Here is a 17,488-nt window from a genome sequence, read left to right on the forward strand (position 1 = left end):
CTCAAGATACCTAGGTCACTTTTCCAGAAAGATCAGAATGGAATGAATATAAAGGCTGCAGTTGAGTCACGGTGTTATGTATTGCTTCAGCACCAACCATGGGTAGGCAGAATTTTTTCTTAAACTCTGCTGAGGTAGGGCCTCCAGATGAAAAGGAAGAGAACATTTTCTTCTAACTCAGTTTCTTTGAACAACGGTTGCTGTCACTTTCAGTAAAATGACTCATTTTACTGAAGATTTTTTTTTTTTTTTGGTTGTAAATTATCCCACCGACTTACATTACCTGGAAAGGTATCTATTTCCTTATTCATGTCAAATTACAGGAACACAGCTGAATCTCATTTATTATTTCAATAGAAGGTACTTTTGTGTGTTCTGGGAAGCCAGGAATATGTTGTTCTTAATAAAACCCCATTACCTATGGGGAGGATGTGTTACATTCTGGATGGGATGTTCTGTTACAGGCAGGTCCTAGAGCAAATGTTACTGTAGATTATTTACGGACAAGGTTATATTTTGTTCCTTCTGTCTTTCACCAGTGAGCTTGTGACTCTCGGAGATATTCACCCTTTATCATCATATTCATTTGTTCTTTCGTGAATTTTAACATTACCCATTTGTATTCAAGCCTCTGTTTGAGTATAACCAAATATGTCTTGATCTTGTCAGGTTCTCCTCCGTATTTCTGCTGTAGCCATTATGAGTCTTTCGTTGCTGTGTTATAGCTTTAAAGATACCTATCAGCAGCATAAGACATTTTGTCTAATATGACCTGATCCTCTTTAAGGGCTTTCTTTATATTTCTTCCTCTTTAGGGAAGAGTAGTATACAAAATGGCCAAGAGCATGCATGAATAAGTTATGTTGTTAAAATCTTAGTGGAGTGCCATGAATGTAACCTTACGCTCCCATTAGACTTCAGAGAAAGCTTGTATCTTGAACATGGTTTTTGCAACATTTTCTTCCTAAATATCCTATGATTTGTAAGTAAGTGAACACTGCTTCCTATTATGCTGAACCAACAGCATTTTCTTTATTATTTTTATTTTTTAATAAAATGCCCTGTCCCTTAAACAGTTGTGAAAGAAAAATGAAAATCTGATAGGTAGGCAGGCTAATGTAGCATTATTTAAAATGTAATCATCAATAACGATGAATATTAATGCAAGTGTTCTTTTTTTTTTTAACATTGGGTGAAGTTTGCTCTCTCTTTCTCTCTGTCAAAATAAATGCTGGGGCGCCTGGGTGGCTCAGTCAGTTACGCAACTGACTTCGGCTCAGGTCATGATCTCACGGTTCGTGGGTTCAAGCCCCGCATCAGGCTCTGTGCTGACAGCTCAGAGCCTGGAGCCTGCTTCAGATTCTGTGTCTCCCTCTCTCTCTCTGTCCCTCCCCTGCTCATTCTCTGTCTCTCTCTGTCTCTCAAAAATAAATAAACGTTTAAAAAAAAGAAAGAAAGAAATACTTAAAAAAACAAACAAACAAACAAACCAGAACACCTGGGGGGCTCAGTCTGTTTAATGTCTGACTCTTGATGTCGGGTCGCTGTCCTGAGATCAAGCCCCATCTTGGGGTCCGTGCTGAGTGTGGAGCCTGCTTGGGAATTCTCTTTCCCTTTCTCTCTGTCCCTCTCCCTTCTCCAAATAAATAACATTTTTTTAAAAGTGTTGGGTGAAGTTTTGTCATTTAACGTGAGCCTTCCATTGTTTTTCTTTTGCTGACAAATCCCAAATTAAAGCTCTGGAAATTCATTCCCATCTGCTTTCAAACTCCCAGGTGATTCTAAAGTACACCTAAATTGCTATCAGCACCTGTAAGCCTCTCAACTATATAAAATTTTACGCTAAAGAAAGGATTATTAGGATACTAAGTTTCATCATGGCCTGGAGACACCCTCCAGGTGAACAGAGCATCCATTCTCAATCCCTTCTCTCCCGTGGGCATCCCAAATAGGCCCAGACACCTTCTTCGTAGCCAGATATGGGTTTTGAATTGGTATAGAGTATGGTATGTGGTATAGAGTAAGGATTTCAGGAAAGCAGTTAAGATGGTTTGAGGTTGAGTTTGAGATTCTGACCGTGATTCCAGCTAAAAGATCATGGTGGCTTGGGTCAAGGCAACTGCAGTGCAGGTGGGGAGAAGAGATGCACTTGAGGGATATTTAGGAGTTTTACTTGACGGGAATTGAAGACTGTAAATCAAGTTGGCGACATAAGAAGGTGTCAAGAAGGACTCAGGTTTCTGACTGTAGCAACTCAACAGATAAAGGTTTACTGGGATCTGAAATGTTGATGGAAGAGACCTGGGACTCCCCAGCAATGGAGTGATTGAGATAAGCAGAGGAGTACAGAATTAAAGGAGATACGGCGTCCAGGATGGGACTCTGAAGATGGACAGGAAGAGAAGCTGGGGAAGTCAACAGGTTATTGAGGAGAAAAACCAAGATCATGCAGTGTAACAGTAGCAGAGAGAAAAACAGTATTTTAAAGTGATCAGTGAGGTCAAGAAAGGGACTGAAATGGACCAATGGATTTAATAGCTTGGGAGACTCATAAGATCAGATGAGCTGGAGAGGATTATGCCAATCCTTGATATGTTTATGAATTCATGTGTAAACATAAAGTACTATATAAATGTTAGCTACTTTCGCTCATCAAATCATAAACTCACTGAAGATACAGATACTTTTATTTATTTTGAATTAATAGCACGCACCTCATCTCTTGCCTCAAACCTATGATTATCAAGTATTTGGTGGCATAACGAATGAACACACCGTGGCACATTAGGACCGTAATTTGTTTTAAAGGAATTTCTTTTTTTTTTTTTTTTTTTTTTTTTAAATTTTTTTTTTAATGTTTTTTATTTATTTTTGGGACAGAGAGAGACAGAGCATGAACGGGGGAGGGGCAGAGAGAGAGGGAGACACAGAATCGGAAACAGGCTCCAGGCTCCGAGCCATCGGCCCAGAGCCTGACGCGGGGCTCGAACTCACGGACCACGAGATCGTGACCTGGCTGAAGTCGGACGCTTAACCGACTGCGCCACCCAGGCGCCCCTAAAGGAATTTCTTTAGAAGTTATGTTTGTCTCTGACTTTACGAACCCAGTTTTAATCCACCCCTTTAAACTTCCAATTGGGGAGAGTCTATCCTAGGCCATAAGATTTTCCTGATTTCAGTTATAGTCTCCAGAATTTGGGAATTTATAATTCCAAATAGAGGCGAACTTGAAAATATGAGTTTGTGTGTCACTGGCCTCATCTAGAAATGATGACTTTAAGTTTGGTCGTTACCAGTTTACAAATTTATGTGTCCACTTTAGAGTATTCTTTGCTTTAATGGAGACAAATTCTGTGTTATCAACTGTTCTCATCAGCGTTCTATTCTTTTATGTAAACATTATCAGAATAAAAAATATAAAGATGTTACCCATTATAAAAATACAACACCATATACTTGGTAATTTTATTATTTCAGGGGATTTTATTATGTTCCTAGTTTCTGGACATTACATATGATAAAAAAAAAAGTGTAATAATATTTTCATTATAAGAATATATATGAGGGGCGCCTGGGTGGCTCAGTCGGTTGAGCGTCTGACTTCGGCTCAGGTCATGATCTCAGTCTGTGGGTTCGAGCCCCGCTTCGGGCTCTGTGCAGACAGCTCAGAGCCTGGAGCCTGTTTCGGATTATACGCCTCCCTCTTCCTCTGACCCTCCCCTGTTCATGCTCTCTCTGTCTGTGTCTCAAAAATAAATAAATGTTAAAAAAAAATTAAAAAAAAGAATATATATGATAGCATTGGGGGAAAATATGTAACAGGATAAAAAAATACAGATACTCGTTCTGTTCTTTGTATTCTAGTACAGATGCTTTTCGTTGTTTTTTTTTTTTCAAAATATTTATGTCATAAAAAATTCCACTATGCTTCACAACCTGTTTTATAAATGTATTTAATTCATTTTTTCTTGGTCATTATGTTGAGACCATTTTCCAAGCCAAGTGATCTTCTGTGAAACACAACACAGCACACACACACACACACACACACACACACGCACACATACACACACATGCACACACAAAGTCTATTGCATGGGTGAATCCAAACTCAGTTAAAGAGCTTCCAATAGTTAGACATTTAGATAATTTCCTATTTTTCAATATTATAAACAACATTTCTGGGCATGTTTTTAAAGCTAAATCTTTGTATACAGCTTTGATTTTATCTCAGAATACATTTCTGGAATTAAGACAGCAAAGAATAAAATGTAGACATATATGTTACTGATAAGTAATGCAAAATTTGGAGGCATTAAAAATGTTGCATACATACTGAATGTAGAAAAAGTGGGAAAAGAATAAAATAAGAATGGCTTTTAATCTCACTCACCTGAGATGGAATTGATTGTATAATCTTATAGATTGTGTTTATTAAACATGCGAAACTCTCTTCCTATCTTCATTTTTTGGTAGCTAATGTATCTTTCTTGACATATTATATAGCATAGCACATAACTTATAGCATATAATATGTTATATGATATATAATATGTGATATGTGATGTATAATATATAATGGCCTCACTAATGATTTGTCATTTTCTATACTGAGATCCTACATACTGATCCTTTGTTCATTTTCATTTTTATTTTTATTTTGAGAGAGAGAGAGTGCAGCATGAGCAGGGGAGGGGCAAAGAGAGAGGGAGAGAGAGAATCCAAAGCAGGCCCCATGCTCTCTGCGCAGAGCCCAATGTGGGGCTCCAGTCTCCAAACCACAAGATCATGACCTGAGCTGTAGCCAAGAGTCGGATGCTTAACCGACTGAGCCACCCAGGTGTCCCTATTTTATTTATTTATTTATTTATTTATTTATTTATTTATTTATTATTTAAAAAAAATTTTTTTAACGTTTATTCATTAATAAATGACAGCTCTGAGCTGTCAGCACAGAGCCTGATGCGGGGCTTGAACTCACAGACCGCGAGATCATGACCTGAGCCGAAGTCGGACGCCCAACTGACTGAGCCACCCAGGCGCCCCCCCCCATTTTTATTTTTAAACGTGATTTCATGTTCCCTTCTTTATCATGGTAGGTGGGTCATTTTATTTACTCTAGATAAATATTGCTACTACATAAGTAAGCTATTGATTCCAGATATTTCATTTGTAACAGGTCAATGTACTAAACTCTCTTAAAACTTTCAATGATTTTTTCAGATAGTTTTTGTGGATTATCTAGACAAAATAACTTTCCCTTCTTAAAAAAATAGGGTAATTTACTTTCATCATCTCCGAGGTATATTATTTTTCCTTCTGTCCTGCCTTCTCTCAGTTCATCCTTCCTTCCTCCCTTCCTTCTTTCCTTTCTTTCTTCCTTTTTGTCTATTGCTTTGATTACAGTTTGATGCAGAATATAATGTACTGATTATGATTATGCCTCTTTTCTCCATTTGTTCTAAGGGGTAATGTCTGTTGCATGTTCGTTAAGTGCCCGGTGAGATTGACTGAGAGAGTTTAAGACTTTTTTTATAGGTTAACCATGGTGTCTGCAGTGCATCTGGCATGAATATACTAATATTTAATTTATAATTTGGTTCTAAGTTTCTAAGTGAGATAGGACTATGAGTTTGTGCGTGCATGTGCGTGTGTGTGTGCGCGCACACACGTGCATCTGTGTGCATGCATGTGTGTACTATTTCAGATTTGGCGATATAGAAATATGAGCCTTCCTAGTTGAATTGGAAAATGCGGAATTTTCTTCTGGGCTTTAAAAAAGTTTAAACAACCTGGAACTTACTTTTTTTAGAGTGTGAATGTACAGTTCATGCTTTGACCCTTGTCCAAGCACCTCCATAATCTCTTGTTTGGACCGACTTGATGTCCCAGGTTCCACCCCTACCTTCCCTTTGGTATGGTGTTTAGCAAGCAGCCAGAAGGAACCTTATATTTGTCAGCACATGTCCCTTCTCTGCTGAGAACTCTCCAGAACTTCCTGTGACACCCTTAAGACTATAATCCAGCCTCACTCACCCTTCTCTGCCCTTCTCCCTTCGCTCTCCCCAGCCCTTTGGAGTTCTCTTTGTTGTTTCTACGATGAAACAGGATACATCCCAGATCGCCCCCAGCGGTCTTCTTCGCTTCCTTCAGGGATTCAACTATCATCTCTTATCAGAAGCGCTTTCCCGGCACACTAAGAACCCCACCGCCACCCCCATTTGTTTATTATATACCAGGCACTCTTCTAAAGATTTCCCATATTAACTCACTGAATCTTCACCAGGACACTGTGGGGTAAAAAGTATGAATCCCACTTTATAGATGAGAAGCATGAGGCACGGTGCTTGTGGTAACCTATGCACGTTCACGACAGCTGCTTGGTAGGGTAGTGGGGATCCCAGCTGGGCAGACAGATGCCCCCACGGCCACTCATCCTTTCTACAACACCCAGTCCTTGCCCTGATTTGTCCCCATGTCATCCTTTACCACCACCGGATATCCTAGATCTCTTCAGCAGTTACCTTGTTAGGACTGGGGATTTGCCCACAGCTGGATTCCTGCTGGATTCTTTCTTGGGCCCTAGAGCAACATCTGGCAAGTCACAGGCTCCCAATAATACACATATTTTTCAGTAATAAATTCACTCAAAGAATCAGGAAAATAGGGGTGCCTGGGTGGCTCAATCGATTAAGCATCCAACTTCAGCTCAGGTCATGATCTTGCGGTTTGTGGGTTCAAGCCCCGTGTCGGGCTCTGTGCTGACAACTCAGAGTCTGGAGCCTGCTTCCGATTCTGTGTCTCCCTCTCTCTCTGGCCCTCCCTCACTCACGCTCTGTCTCTCTCAAGAATAAATAAATATTAAAAAAAAAAAAAAAAAAAAAAGAATCAGGAGAACAAGCTAAGTGTAATTTTTTTTTTTTTTTTTTTTTTAGGGAGTAATTCTTTGATAGCTTTTAAAAGCTTTCAGGATAATTCTTTTCTTTTTTTCTTTTTATTTATTTTTGAGGGAGAGAGAGAGACACAGAGTGTGAGTGAGAGAGAGGCAGAGAGAGAGGGAGACACAGAATCCAAAGCAGGCTTCAGGCTCCGAGCTGTCAGCACAGAGCCCAGCGCAGGGCTCAAACTCACAAACCCTGAGATCACGACCTAAGCCAGAGTCGGACGCTTTACCGACTGAGCTACCCAGGCGCCTCAGGATAATTCTTGTTCTACTGGACTGTGTACCTCCTGAGTCATGGGTCATTTTTTTTCCCCTAGGAAATTAGTTTTCCAGATGCCCTGCTACCAATTGTATCCATAGAAAGCTACCATATTAAATATTCTCTATTCATATGAAAGACAATCTCCCTCATTAGCCTTAATATTGTGCTTTGTGATTTATCTCTTGTTTTTCCTCAACCAACTGTAAAGAACTTGCTCCTACACATAATCAACAGCTCCATTGCTTTTCTGACTTCTCTTTTTGTCTGCATTCTATTTTTCTGTTGATTCATTCTTTCTTTCATTAATTTCCATTGTCATTATTTTTCACCTTATTTTACTTATTGTCATTCTCCCATATGTACTGATGGAATTAACTGATGCTGAATTGGCCTGCATTGCAGATTGGGGCCACACCCTCTCGTGCTGGTGTTTTGTTCTTTTATTTTCTGAATAACCTCTGGCTGCAATTTTAATTACTTCTTTTACTCAATAGCGAATTAAGCATTTTTTGTTTTCCCAAAGGCTGATAAACTTTAGATATTTAATCTTTTATATTAGCTGCTATGTTTGTTGCATGATAATTACATAATATGGCTGACACAATTTATACTTGTGGGGAAATTGCTGAGGCTTTTGCTTAAGGCTACAGAAATGGTATCAATTCAGTATACTTTTTTCAAGGAAAATATGAAAATAATACATATCATTGTTCTCTTCGGGTTCACACATCAATACGTATGTTTTTCACCTGATGATATTCATTGTATGGTTTATTTCTTATACTAAATGTACTATGATATTAATTATGAGACAAATTATTCTTACTAATAATAAATGTTATGAAAGTTTGGAATATTGACCACTAAATATATAAAATACTGTATATATTGTCTTACTCATTTTTTCTTCAACCCAGTCATGTGTAAACCCATTGATGAGTAAACTTGAGGCTTGGAGTGGCTAATTAATAAAGATTCAAACACAGATCTGGCCGAATTTAAAGCTTTTATTTTATTTTATTTTATTTTATTTTATTTTATTTTATTTTATTTTATTTAAAAATGTTTTTTAGGGGTGCCTGCGTGGCTCAGTCGGTTAAGTGTCAACTTTGGCTTGGGTCATGATCTCACAGTTCATGGTTTCAACTCCCGTGTCGGGCAATGTCCTGACAGCTCAGAGCCTGGAGCCTGCTTTGAATTCTGTATCTCCTTCTCTCTCTGCCCCCACTTGCTCACGCTCGCTCTCTTTCTATCAAAAATAAACATTTTAAAAAATCCTTAATTTTGTTTAACGTTCATTTATTTTTGAGAGAGAGAGACAGAGTGTGAGCAGAGGAGGGGCAGAGAGAGGGAGACATAGAATACCAAGCAGGCTCCAGGCTCTGAGCTGTTATGTTAGCACAGAGCGTGACGTGGGGCTCGAACCCAGAAACCGTGAGATCATGACCTGAACCGAAGTCAGATACTTAACAGACTGAGCCACCCAGGTGTCCCTCAACGCCTACAGTTTTAATCATTGTCATATACTGAGAGCATTATCCATCTTGTGTGCTATATATGGGATCAGTTGATAGGTTAATAGATGCTTGTGTACTCCTTAAAAAGGAACTACCCATTTTCGAAGCAATTAATTATTGAAAGCAATATGAATATTTCCCCATGACATGAGTTAGTTTATACATTATGTTAAAATTATATAATATTCCATTTTATTAATGCTCCACAACTTAACCAATCCCTATAATTTATTCATGCTAAATATTTCCAGTATTTTTGTTATTATTCACAGCCTTACTTAATAGGTAAGGTTTATCCTCATCTAAAACTATTTCCATGCAATAAAATATTAGAAGTGAAAAAGCAGGATCAAAATTCATATACCCTACCCCAAAGACACAGCAGTTGCACTACTAGGTATTTATCCAAAAGATACAAAAATACTGATTCGAAGGGGCACATGCAATCCAATGTTTAAGCAACACTATCAAAAATAGCCAAATTATGGAAAGAGCCCAAAAGTCCATTGACTGATGAACAGATAAAGAAGAAATGGTATATATATACAATGGAATATTACTCAGCCATCAAAAAGAATGAAATCTTGGCATTTGTAATGACCTGGATAGAACTAGAGTGTATTATGTTAAGTGAAAAAAGTCAGGCAGAAAAAGATAAATATCATATGATTTCACTCATATGTGGAATTTAAGAAGCAAAACAGATGAACGTAAGGAAAGGGAAGGAAAAATAAAATAAGATAAAAACAGAGAGGGAGGCAAATCATAAGAGACTCTTAATGGTAGAGACCAAACTGAGGGTTGCTGGAGGGGTGTTAGGTAGGGGGATGGGCTAAATGGGTGACGGCTATTAAGAAGGGCACTTGTGATGAGCACTGGGTGTCATATGTAAGTGTCGAAGCACAAAATTCTACTCCTGAACCTGTTACAACACGATATATTAAGTAACTTGAACTGAAATAAAATCTTGGCAAGAAAAAAAAATTACCAAAAGGAAAAAAATTTATATATGTTATAAAGGCCTTGGATCTATATTTTTAAGATGATTTTGTCTCATCTTGGTAATCACTGTGCTTAAAATTTTTTGGTGTTGTTCTATAATTGTTTTGACTAGGATTTCAGGACATTATTAAATTAGAATGGTGAGAAGAGAAATGAGATGCTTATAGCTTAGTCAGAATGCCTCTGTGTTTTGTCTCTTTGTACAAGATTGGCTATTGGTTTCATGTGGATTTTCTTTATCTTAAGTAATTTTTAAATTCCTAGTTTACTGATTTGATTTATTATTAGAGATGGATGTTAAATGTTATGAAATGCTTTTATTCATTTATAGGCTCTGTGGATTATATAGTATGGCTTTCTAATGTCATAAAATAGATTCGTGGATTTCGTATTTATGTTTATATATCTAGAGAGAGATGATAATATATGTAATTTCTGTTCTGTTGTGCTGATTCTGTAGACTAATAATTACTCAGAAATATTTTTTTCTGTAGTTATAAAAGAGGTAGTACTTTGATGTATGTGTGTGTGTATACATGTGTTTGAGATTTTTTTCAGATTTTGCTGTAAAAGATGTACTATGAATTATGTAATAGGGATCATTCTATCTATAGGATTTTTTTCCCCTTTTTGTGATGCTGTAAAAAAATAGGTATCTTCTGTCCTTTTACTTAAAACAATTCATCCTATAAGCACACCTATACTTGGCATGACAAAATAAATCCAATAGATTGGGATAGAAAGCCATAAAACATAGACACATATATGTGAACTTTATGTATTACACAGCCTCCATTTCAGGTCCCTGTAGGAATGATGAGCTATTTAATAAATTATGCTGGGTCAATTCTATATAGAAACATATAAAATTGAATCTCAGGCTCACACTAGCCACAGAAATCAATTTCAGGTGGATTTATCTTTAAATATGAAAGATAATACATTAATTTTTAAAAGAAAACTTAGAAGAATATCTTATAACATTGAAATAGGGAATTTTGAATTATAAATATGACACAAATGAGAAATCATAAAGAAAATATTAATATGTTGAATTATATTAAAGATAGATTTTTACCAAAAAAAATATTATGAAGCTGAAAAGACAAACCACATAATGGGAAAAGGTATTTTTAAGATCCATGACCAAGCGTTAGCATCTGGAAAATATAAACAGCATCTACAAATCAATGATAAAAAGAAAACTCACTTTGCTAAAGATGTTAGAAAAGTAAACAGGAATGACGAGTAAACAGTAATACATTCTCAAAAACATTGGTAGTCATGCATGCAAATCAAAACCACAATGAGATGCCATTTTACACATATTATATTAGCAAAAATTAAAGAGTCAGACAATATCAAGTGATTTATTTCCTTGGGAGGTCCATAACTACTTTGAAAAGGGAGGTGGCAATGTTCAGTGAAGTTAAAGATGTGCACATGTATATTTCAAAATTTCAATTCCTAGGAATATACTTAGAGAGCCTCTCACATATTTTCACAAGGAGACACATGGAGGTATATTCAGAGTAGAATTTTCTATAATAGCTAAAAATTTGGAAACAGCCCACATATCTATCTGCAGTAGAACAGATAAATCGAATGGATAGATACATTTTTAATATTTAGACAATGGAACACTATGGAAGAATGTCAATGAATGCATGTGGGATGAGACTCAAAAACTTTATGTTTATCTGGGTTGGGGGAGGGGATGGAATTCACAGAATTCTTGGAATATAACTCCATTTCTATCAAGGTTACGCGTGGCAAAGCTATGGAGTACAATATATTGTTAGAGATGTGTGTGAATATGTTAATACTATTTTTAAAAAGGCAAAGGAAGGATTTTCAAGGGAAATGATATGCAAAAATCACAACAGAGATTTCCTCTGAGAACTAGCATTGATGAAAGAGTGTACTGAGGCTTTCAAATCATTTTTCTATTTCTTAAGCTTATTCATGGATAAGTGGGTGTTAATTTTAGTTTTCTTTAAAACTTTCATACATATGAACTGTTCTCTAGAATATATATATCACAGCAATTAAAATATGCAAATGTGCTATCTTTTTTCAGCTTAGTTATACGTAACTTTAGTTTCTTCCATGTTTTTTGATTTACTTATTTCCTTCACTTTTTTGAGTCAAATAACATGTTTGTATTCTTTCTAGAAAATTTCCATTTTTAGGAGATTTTAAAATGTATACTCTATATAGCTTATTTTTAGCAGTTACTTGACATTAAATTATACTTTCTTTGAATACAGCTTTGCATATTATCTTCAGACGTTAGTATGTACTAATAGAATCCTCATGATTATTTTCATAATAATCATTTATGGTAGCTTCTGTTTTCTTTCAGAACTTGGAATTGTTTTCAGCCTTCCAAGGTTTTTATTTGGTTTGAGTCATTGACCTTTTGCTTCTCATTCACAGATTCATTGCAAGTGTTCAGAGAATTTACAAATAGTCTACGTTTGTTGCTACGTACAATGTGCCTTTTCTCAAAAATGTTTTCAATTGTAAAAATAAAACAAATGCAGAAAAGCACACAAAACCAATGTGATTATGAAGTGACTTCCCTTTGACCTGCCACCTACATCAGGAGCTAAACTTTCCCCATGACCCTTTCATCGGATACATCCCATTCTTCAACACATATAACCGTTGTCTATAAAAAAAGAATCTCATTTCTCCTGTAGTTTCTCATGGTGTGGATTTTGTGGATTGTTATCTCTCTAACATCTCTCTATCATCTCTATCTCTCTCTGTCATGTATATCTATCGATCGATCGATCGATCGATCATATATCTGTCTATATCTATGTATCATCTATATTTATCAATCTATCTCTATCATCTATATCTATCTTTCTTTATCATCTATATCTATCATCTATCATCTATATCATCTATCAATCTATCATCTATCTATATCTATCATATCTATCTATCTATTGTCTATCTACCTGTTTACCAATCTATCTATCTATCTATCTACCTATCTATATGTGTTTCTGACAAAAAATTATTTATGGCTATGTGCATTCTTTGTTAAGAGACAGATAACTTTCACACCCACTGAACTATTTTTGAAAAAATATCAACAACAAAAGTTGGTGAGGATTTGGGCACCCTGAAGTCTAACACATCATTGGCAGAGATGTAAAAGAGCACAATTCCTTTGAGAAAAGTTCTGGCAGCTTCTAATAAAATTAAACATACATTTCCCTGGGGTCCAGCCATGCCACTCTTAAGGTGTTTACCCAGGACTGAAAAGAAAACATATGTTCACAAAAGGACTTGTGCAGGAATATTTACAGAAGCTTTATTTAATAGCCCAAACCTGGAAATATCCCAGATGACCATTAATGGGAGAAAGAATAAACAAACTTTGCAACATTTATACAAATGAATGCTCTTCAGCAATTACTGAATTGATCTGACCATACACACAAGAGTAGGGTAGAGTCTGAAAACACTGTGCTCAGAGCAAGGAATCTCATAAAGCAGTCATTCTGTGTGATTCTGTTTACATGAACTTCTTTTATGTTTTCCTATTTCTGTTTCCAAATGCTTTTTGTGTCTGTTTTGGGTTTCTTTTTCTATTTTATTTAGGGATTTGAAACTTGACTCATTTTATTTTCTGATAATCTTTGCTTTCAATATAAAACAACATAAAATCATCATGATTAAACCATGATCAATTAGCTGTCTTCAAAAATGAAAAGTTTAAGGTATTTTTGTTATCTACTATTACCACAATATTATCAGAGTTTTCTTATCTTTTTTTTAAGTTTATTTATTTATTTTGAGAGAGAGAGAAAGCACAAGTCGGGGGGGGGGGCAGAGAGAGAGAGAGAGAGAGAGACGTAAGCAGGCTCTGCACTGATACATGGAGCCTGATGTGGGGCTGGGGATCCATGAACTGTGAGATCATGACCTGGGCCAAAATCAAGAGTCAGATGCTTAACCTACTGAGCCACCCAGATACCCCATCATAGTTTTCTTTTATTTTTTTAAGGCAATCTTTTTTTTAAGTGTATTTATTTATTTTGAGAGAGAGAGAGAGAGAGGGAAACAGTGAGCACTATCGGGGGGGAGAGGCAGAGAGGGGTGGGGAGAGAGAGAGAATCACAAGCAGGCCCCACACTGTCAAAACAGAGCCTGATGAGGGGCTCAAACCCACAAACCATGAGATCATGACCTGAGCTGAAGTTAAGAGTCCAACGCTTAGCCGACTGAGCCACCCAGGTGCCCCATAGTTTGCTTTAAATATCTTTCTTTTGGGGCACCTGCATGCCTCAGTCAGTTAAGCGTCAGACTTCGGCTCAGATCATGATCTCCCACTTCATGGGTTTGAGCCCCGCTTCAGGCTCTGTGCTGACAGCTGGGAGACTGGAGCCTGAAGCCTGTTTCAGATTCTGTCTCCGTCTCTCTCTGCCCCTCCCCCACTTGCACTGTGTCTCTCTCTCAAAAATAAACATTAAGGGGCGCCTGGGTGGCTCAGTCGGTTAAGCGGCCGGCTTCAGCTCAGGTCATGATATCGCGGTCCGTGAGTTCCAGCCCCGCATCGGGCTCTGTGCTGACAGCTCAGAGCCTGGAGCCTGTTTCAGATTCTGTGTCTCCCTCTCTCTGACCCTCCCTCGTTCATGCTCTGTCTCTCTCTGTCTCAAAAATAAATAAACGTTAAAAAAATAAAATAAAAATAAACATTAAAAATTTTTTAAATCTTTTATTTTAATAAATATTTTAATATTTCAGTGCATTTTAAACCTTGGGAACAATAACTGAGGAATCTGTCTTTCATGATTTACTTTGTTACATGTCTTATAATTCCATTTTTTAAATTTGTATTTCTTTATCTCTGACTAAAATAATTATTTGAAAGGTCTTTTTTTCAGGAAGGATATTAATATAATGCTTTCTGAGAACTTACACATTAGAAATACATTTCAATTGCATTTGCAAATAGTATCCAAATACTCAAAGACCCCCTGGGTATTGCTTTTAACATGTGAAAATATAAGATATGTCAGTCTCTCTCTCTCTCTCTCTCTCACTCACTCTCTTCCTCCCTAACTCTGTCTCCCTCTCCCTCTTTTCTTTTATTGCTGGCTTTTTTTTTCTTTGATCAGATCACTGGTAGTTTTTTTTTTTTTTTTTTTAACTTATCCTAAAATTTCAGAAATGTCTTCAGAACATGTCTAGGTATTATTGGCTTCTGAAAAACATTGCTTCCTTCTTGAAGGAAATTAGAATATGTCAGAAAATCAGAGACAAGTTCAGAAATAAAAACAGAGAATTCAGAGCCATTAAATTAAGGATGATGTTCAATTCGTGGAATTTAATGGGATCCAACAGAGAGGAAAGAAGAGGTTTAGGAGGAAGACCAAAAAACCTACAATTCTGCAAGTAGGGTAGAAATGGGGCAGAAAGCAATGAGGACCCAGATGATGAGGAAGGAGAAAGACAGAAGTGGTTGTCACAGAAGCCGTGAGTCACAAAAGAAAGAAAAAAATCCACTCCTTAGAGGGTGGCTCTAGTGTGAAGTTGTATTTAGGGAAAGAGCATCACATCGCTAAGAGAGTAACTGTTTAAAAAACAAAACAAAACAAGGAAACACTGACCCTGTATTCATTTTAGGGGTATTTTTCATTTTATATTTTGTTTTATTGTTACATATGTCCAATTTGTTAATAGTATGTTCAATACATACAAGTACATACAGAATAACGAAATAAGCAGCACTTTCTCCATCACCTGTTTACAGTTATGAAATTCTCTTGCAGTCACTTGTATATTTTTCCGGTATCTAACTCACCTAACGCTATGGATATTTCCAAAGAGATACTGCTGAGCTTCTTTATTGTAGCTATAATATCGGTTTAATTAGCTCAGTCTCCCTTCTCTATTAATTTACATTCTTTTTTCTTATTTCAGCAATTTAAGACTATATGTTTTCTTCTAATTTTTTTCTTTATGGCATCCCCTGAGTTTTAATTATTTGCTGTTGCTTCTGTAAATATTCTCTATAGACCTGAAAAAATAATGTGTACTGTTTAATAGTTGGGTCCAGGATTCAATATATGTCCATACATCAAGTTTGGTCAGGCAGGTGTAGTTTTTGTAGCTTTTTCATACTTTTTCATACTTTTTGAAGCTATGTGTTTAGAGACATACAATTTTCAACTTCTTTTATGTCCTTGAAAAGTTGAAAATTTTTATTGTAGTGTGCTGGTACAGTTTGTCTTAATGGTTTTTGCCCGAAGGTCAACTTCATTTGGTATATTGCCACCAAATTGTTTGGTTAATAGTATATTAACCAATATATATATATACATGTACATAATATGTGTATAATACTTACTTATATATAATGTGTGTGTAATATTTATTATTATACCTTTTCTCACTATTACTCTTGTGTTTTTGTCTATCTTGTGTTAACTGTATATACTTGGATTTTTTTAAATTACAGTTAAACAGTTATTGTCTTTTAAGCAGATAAATTGACATATATTGTGATTACTGATATACATGGATTTGTTTCTCAGTCACCTTCTATTATTTTAATTTCCCCTGTTTTACATTTTAAAACATTTATATTTACATTTTGGTTGTTCCTTCCTTTCATCACATTGGATTATCTTATTTTTGTTGCGATTATAACACTTCTGCTTCTAATGCTTTAGAAGTTAACATCTTTCTATTCACTTTGGTTTTATCCTTGAAAAACATTTTTTTTTAAAGTTTATTTGTTTATTTTGAGAGAGACAGAGAGAGCGCAAGTTGGGGAGGAACAGACAGAGAGGGAGAGAGAGAATCCCAAGCAGGCTCCACACTCAGCACAGAGCCTGACCTGAGGCTCGATGTCACAACCATGAGATCATGACCTGAGCTGAAGTCAAGAGTCAGATGCTTAACCAACTGAGCCACCCAGGCACCGTACCCTTGAAATTTTAACAGGCATATAGAATCAACTCTAAAATCAATCCTCCTTCTGTACTCCTGAAGTCACTGGAGTTCCATAATCCTGACGACTCCCTTCTCAGAGCATAAGTTGCTATTCAGTGTTTTAGTCCATAATGTTTTTCATACAAATTATACATTATTACTGTTGTTGTATGCAGACAGTTTTACTCAGAGGTGGATTTGCCTGTAGGTTTAGCAGTATCTTTTTCCCCTCCTCCCTTCTGCCCCTCAGAGCTTTCTTCTTAGGTGGAATTCTTTGTTTGTAAAGGATATCCTTTGGGGGGCGCCTGGGTGGCGCAGTCGGTTAAGCGTCCGACTTCAGCCAGGTCACGATCTCGAGGTCCGTGAGTTCGAGCCCCGCGTCAGGCTCTGGGCTGATGGCCCGGAGCCTGGAGCCTGTTTCCGATTCTGTGTCTCTCTCTCTCTCTGCCCCTCCCCCGTTCATGCTCTGTCTCTCTGTCCCAAAAATAAATAAATTAAAAAAAAAAAAAAAAAAGTTGAAAAAAAAAAAAAGGATATCCTTTGGAAGTGATAGTCTATGTTAGTAAATCCTTTCAGTTTTTATTTTAGAATTTTTTTAAATTTTACCCTCATTCTTCAAAGATTATTTCACAGAGTATAAATTCTGAATTGATGCTATTTTTTGTTATCTGAAGATATTATTTATGTGTCATCTGGCTCCCATTGTAGCTGTGGAAAAATCAACTGTTGATTTACAATCTTGCTTTGTCGGTAGTTTTCTATGCATTCTGACTGTTCTTGTGGTTTTCTTTTAGTGCTTGGTGT

The 17,488-nt window shown here is 36.5% G+C and overlaps 1 non-coding gene across 1 annotated transcript; it reads left to right on the forward strand.

The window, feature by feature from the left end:
• The first annotated feature begins 3,569 nt into the window (after nt 1–3,569).
• TRNAR-UCG (transfer RNA arginine (anticodon UCG)) lies at nt 3,570–3,652 on the forward strand. Its single transcript has one exon. It is a non-coding gene; the product is annotated as a tRNA-Arg (tRNA).
• Nucleotides 3,653–17,488: the final 13,836 nt, after the last annotated feature.

The sequence above is a fragment of the Neofelis nebulosa genome, chromosome 9, assembly GCF_028018385.1.
Source record: "Neofelis nebulosa isolate mNeoNeb1 chromosome 9, mNeoNeb1.pri, whole genome shotgun sequence".
Classification (NCBI taxonomy): Eukaryota; Metazoa; Chordata; class Mammalia; order Carnivora; family Felidae; genus Neofelis; species Neofelis nebulosa.